General features: G+C 32.1%; 1 long non-coding RNA gene across 7 annotated transcripts; it reads left to right on the top strand.

The window, feature by feature from the left end:
• The first annotated feature begins 214 nt into the window (after window positions 1-214).
• LOC131642403 (uncharacterized) lies at window positions 215-5,724 on the top strand. Of its 7 annotated transcripts, XR_009295876.1 has the most exons (11): window positions 215-400; window positions 825-994; window positions 1,536-1,620; window positions 1,704-1,793; window positions 2,441-2,720; window positions 3,045-3,148; window positions 3,225-3,246; window positions 3,342-3,424; window positions 3,541-3,616; window positions 3,740-3,807; window positions 5,217-5,724. It is a non-coding gene; the product is annotated as an uncharacterized LOC131642403 (long non-coding RNA). The 7 variants fall into 7 exon arrangements; XR_009295879.1 differs by lacking the exon at window positions 3,225-3,246; XR_009295874.1 differs by having other exon boundaries at window positions 3,045-3,246.
• The last annotated feature ends 209 nt before the right edge of the window (window positions 5,725-5,933 follow it).

Raw genomic sequence — 5,933 nt, 5'->3', positions numbered from 1 at the left:
CTATATTTTACTTTATTAAATTTTTAAATAATTTTATATTATAAATAAATAATATTTTTTTATAAATTATAAAATTATTATTTTCATTAAAAAAATGTAAAACGTAAGTTTTTTTTTCATTGTCAAAACTCAACTTTACTAATTACTAATTAAAAAATTAAAAATTAATTTTAATTATAAAATATATGTTTTTATACTAATTAGGACAAACAGGGTAGTATTGTCATTTTCATTTCAATTTCAGCTTGCAACTTGCTTGTGGAAGCGATGTAAATCTGAAATCGTAGAATCCACCGTCAACTCTCTGTTCAATCGCCGCCACCGTAAACTCTGTTCAACCGCCGCCACCATCAACTCTCTGTTCAATCGCCGCCACACAACTTGACTCTTTCTTTCTAAGGTTTTCTCTCGCCCTCTCAAATTGCACCGAATCGTAATTGTTGAATTGTGTTATCGTAATTGAAATCATTGAAAACCATAACTATATGTATTCACGATTGTTTTCAATTTCTTGTGTAGTTAATTTATGTATCTTGAAATCAATTTACGATTTCGATGGTTTTTATTTTCTTCATCATTGACATTGTAGTGGTTGTTGTTGTTTGATGATTTGTGAAAGATGAGAAAAATGATTAGAAATTTTTATTAGATTAAACCATAGTGAGAGTATTCTAAAAGTCATGTCTTATTATTCAGCTATGTCATTTGGATTCAATTCCTACATCTCTACTTAATTTTCTTCGGCTTCTGTATTTTACTTTTGTGGGTATTTGTATCAATCATAATTTGGTTAAGCTTGAAAAGGAGTATGGGATTAAATGCAGAAATGCTGTGGAGCTTGGACCTTTTGGACCTTTGGCTGTTACTCTCATGAAAATGCCTCGTTTGAGTTTTTGTCGTGTTGATGAATTAGCTTTTGCAGTTAATAAGCATGATCTTGGGAATTACAGGCCTTTAATAACTCTCTATAAGGATTGGGGTCAAAGTAACTTTGGTAAAAAAACTTGCTACTATTAATGTTTATTCTTATTACATGATTAGGAACACATTGTTTAGTGTTGATAGTTAATCAAGTTTTCCCTTATCTTGCAATGGTTTAGATAAAGAATGCACATGTTTTTGAATTAGCGTTGAAGTTTGCAAAATTTATTGTGGGATGGTAGTATATTAGAGATTAATCTCACTGTACTTATGCCGTATTTGGATAAATGACTTAATTAAGTGCTTATCATACAAGTGCTTATGCGGAAATTATTTCTATAACAACAGATAGACTAAAGTAAACTGTGTTTTCACATAAGATATAAGTAGTATTCAATGCTATCTTGGAGAGCTTATGGAAATAAGTTAAAAACAATTTATGAACATGTCAATAAGCTCTCTCAAAATAGTCCCTTTATAATAATATGTTAAAGACTGTTTAAAGTTTAAATCCCGCTGGCTCTGTTTTTTGTCGTTGTTATGTCTGGTTTATTAGCTTAGTTATCATTATGAATATTGTTATTTCAAAGTATTTGTGTTGATCTTATTTGTAGGGATTTCAGTGAAATAGATGAAACTTTGTTGCAACCCGTCATTGAGGCTCTGCAACCTATAGCTGATGTCACTGTTGAAAGCCAGGTGAAGTCTCATAAATGTGAAAGTGGCAATACTCATTTTATGCTTTGTATTCAAGTGATTTCATTGTTCCTCCTAATTGCCAGGTTTTGTACCATACACCAAAGGCTTCGTTTTCTGATTGGGATGATGAACATGGCAGCCACATATTCACCACTCAGGATCTTCCTTTCTTTGTATGCTCTATGGTTCTGTGCTATCATTTATAATTTTTAAATAGTAAATACAGTTATTTTGAATAGAATTGCCATTTATTTAGTTCTATCTTATTTTGTGACTTTGCAAACTTATATCAATTGGAGGGATGATACAATTTTCCACCTAGATCACTTGACATATTAGCCTGATGTCTAGCTTAGAAATGATGTTTCGATCGTTTAGATGTTTATTTATCTCGAGTTATGTATGTGTCTCTTTCTCTCATTTGATACAATTTATAGTTCTTTTTTTTGTTTATGTGACATCTGCTGCCCCATCTTTTTCTGTCATATTTCATTTTACGTCTCTTGTAGCTGAGATACTATATTAATTTTTTATTGACTTGAATGTTTCTATCTTAAACTGGTGAATTCCAATGAGTGGCACTTAGATACTTCAATTGCAGCTGGTGGGAGGTCAAAAGTATTGCAACTTGTGGTGTATATTACTCCAGCTCTCCTTAATTAATTTACTTGTTAACATCTAAAAGCTTAGATTCAATTTATATATTTTTGCTATGGCTTTATGACATATAAGTGATTCAGTATTGAACTTCAGCTCTCTTAAATTTATTTACTCGTTGGCATCTAAAAGCTTAGATTTAATTTATATATTTTTGCACCAGCTTTATGACATAAAGTTATGCATTATTGGCAACTGGTGTGATCTCTATGTAAGTACAGTATATAAGTGTTGAATACGGATCAGGAGAGATCAATTTAAGTACTGTAACAAAGGTCAAGAAAGGAAAGGGAACTTCTGGTGTATCTGCTACCAACAGTCTAGATGTTCATCGTGCCGTGAGGACTGGTTTACCTGAATCATTGTCTTGTCAAAACGTGTTGTCATCGAGAAGCCAAGCCACAGTGGTTCCTTCTCCCGAATGTCAAAGTCCAGTTGAATTGGTACAGTCTTAGTAGAGCATTGTTTCATATTAATAACCATCTAATTAGAATTTGCACGATAAAATTTCCCCTTCTCTGATTTACAGTGATAGGAAAGAAGCACTTTTAGGTGGTACATATCTAAGTTCTATCTTTTTGAGTCTTCTGCATCACCAATATATTATTCATTGAGTCGAAATGCCGACTCAATTTTTTAGGTTGCTGAAGGTAGAAGGTGCATTATCTTATCAGCTGAAGGAGTTATTCTCTTGGACTTTTAGAAATCATACTTTCTATTTTCAATGTTTTGCTAATTCTAAGTTAACATGTTATTTAACTACACAGATGCAGTTCAGAATACACTTAAACTTAACATGAAAATCCAAGTAGGGGAGCTAGACGGAGTCAAGAGAGTGATCACAGTCAACTTCAGCCTTCACCTTTGCGAGGTATATTGTTGGAATAAATGCGTTCCTTTAATACAATTCTAGTTTAGTGCATCAAGTTTTAACCAATTTATTGCAGAAAACCCAATCCGGTGCTCTCGGTAATCCTCGTTTCTTTCTTCCCTGATCCATTTTCCCCTATTCGATGATTTTTTTATTTAGATTTTATATTTATTTTTTTGTTATTGGGTTGCAGTTTCGGTAATTGGTTTAATTATAATGGCTACGCTGTTTCTGCACGAGATGGGTTATTATCTCACAACTTAAACTGTTCATGAGGTTTGCATTCTTTTTTACAATCTTGATTTTTCCGTTTGTGTGTTTAATTTGATGTTAATATCAATGATGCTAGCTAGTTGTATATGTATATTAGTAAATGTTGTGATCTTTTGCAGATGTCAGTGGACTTGAATCGTGGAGAGACTCTTCCGATTCATATAAATATGACATTCCCTTCTTTACCTTGTGATGGTTAGTACTAAATTTTTTTTATCTGCTTGATGTTGCTTTCAAGTTTGTTTTTCGTTTTGGGTTTGTCGTTATGTATAATGATGAAGATTATGAATGATATTCTTTGTTATTGTCTGTGGGTAGTTTTGAGTGTGGATGCTATTGATATGTCGGGCAAGCATGAGGTGGATCTTGATACTAACATATGGAAAGTAAGTTTGTTAGTAGTCTATTATAGATAGATATCCTTTCATGTGTTTTTGTTTTCTTAAACTATGTATTTTGCTTCATTTTATATCATTTCTTTAAGATGTTGATGTCTATTCTAAGGTTACTTGATGCATTGTATCCTTTCATGTTAGAAAGACATAGACCTCTTCTTTCTCGTATTTCTTACTTTCGCGAAATTTGGAAATTGCTGAGTGTGCATTGAGCGATAGTTTTACCCTCAGCTTAGTAGTAGTATGTGTTTGAAATAAATTCCTCCAAAACTCGATTCCTGTCCAAACCACAAGTAATGATTTGAGAGAATTTGAAATTTCCCATGTCAGGGTTGTTGGGGCGTAGATACAGATATCGATATTCTAATATATAATAGAACAATTTTATTGAGGGATGGTTGTACACTTATCCTTGGCATCTACTCTGTTTTTTATATCAACAAATATGTATTCCTCTGTTTTCAGATATTGCATTTACTATAATTCACACTCTAAACCAAGTATATACTTATCTTTCTTGTGGAATTGTGGGTGGGTTATTCATTGGTATACACTACTTGCTTAGCTCTTAAGTCATGATGAACATGGAGGAGATCTAGTTCTCTCCAGGTTTTCTTTTGCAGTATTCTTGTTTTACTTGAGGTATAAGTGAGTTCAAGAAATGTAAGCTTAATAATCAGTGGTAGTTGTTCTCAGTGATCTCAGCTGTTGATCAATATTTGACAAAAGTCACAATGTAAACTATCAAATTTCTTGTATTTAACAGCTTGAGTGAGCTAATTACTGTGACAGTAAGAAATTCCAAAGGTAAGGAATTTGGCTATGTAGGTTCACTGTTATTTTTTGTTAGAATAGGCAGTAAGAAATTCCAAAGGTAAGGAATTTGGCTATGTAGGTTCACTGTTATTTTTTGTTAGAATAGGCAAGTAGGCCAAGTCAGAAAGGAGAGTATAGTAGCATGGTAATAGTGATGTGGGTCATGAAAGGTGAAAGGTGTCAAATCAGCCCACTTGTAATTCGTCGTGCCATCATATTCAATCCTAAACGCTTACTTTTCGCACAATGTTCCCTTTCCCTTGTGTGCTTCATTGTTGAGGCTAGTATTTTAATGATTCCAGGGAAGTTTTGATTGCTTGATAGAGCATGTCCTAAAATGTGATTATGGTATCAAAATTTCACAAAAAGGTTTAATATGTTTTCCATCACTAGTTGGTCAAATTTGATCTTGCACTATAAAATTGTTATTTGTTTTCAGTGCTTTCATTTAGAATATGTTCACAGTTTGGTATTTTACTATAGAAGTACATTGTTTTGTATTTTAGGGACTGAATTGTATTTTAGGGAAGTTTCAATGTTAATATGTATGCTGGAGTATGAAAAGTTACTTGTGTTGCATGTAGGAAGAGTTAAAGAAGCACATGGTAGAGGAGGCGGGTAGCTCATATAATTCTCAAGCCATCAAATATTCTACAAGCTGAAAGAATGATACTTATTCAAAGGTTAAAGGGCCCGAAAAGAGAGGACAAGTGCGTTGTCCTGGCAAGCTTCCCTGACATGCCAGTTTTAGCTCCAATGCTGATAATAGAGTTGCAACATTAGAGAATTTGCTTGGAAATCTAATTTCTATTCTTCAAGTGCGGTTTTCTGAAGATCGACAAGTTAACGAGGTCTTACGAGTTATAAACGAAGAGGTTTGATTTTGTGTCACCTATTGACCATAATCTGGTGAAGTTCATCTCAAGATACTCTTCACCTCCCTTTGCTATACAGATGTTTACATGAAAGTGAAGATACAAGAATATTAAAATAAAAATATATGTGATTTCTTTTGTAAGATTTTAAGTATATTGAATGAAACTTTCTATGTTGAAATATTTGAATTTAATGTAAAATGGGATAATTTTTTCATTTTAGTGATTTAACTTTGTCATGGTTCTTAATATATTTTAAAATATTTATAATCAGTCATTCAATTTTAATATTAGTAATATTTGTCAATGTAAAATTATAAATTTATTATATTTTCATATAATAAAATTTTTGTTTATTGAAGTTTTAGTGGTAGCAAAAAGAAAATTTTTATTTAAAAAAAATTAAAATTTATATAAGTTTTAGTG

Source organism: Vicia villosa, unplaced genomic scaffold, assembly GCF_029867415.1.
Source record: "Vicia villosa cultivar HV-30 ecotype Madison, WI unplaced genomic scaffold, Vvil1.0 ctg.004930F_1_1, whole genome shotgun sequence".
Taxonomy (NCBI): domain Eukaryota; kingdom Viridiplantae; phylum Streptophyta; class Magnoliopsida; order Fabales; family Fabaceae; genus Vicia; species Vicia villosa.
Note: the sequence above shows the minus strand (reverse complement) of the source record. Positions and strands in the feature narration are given on the sequence as shown.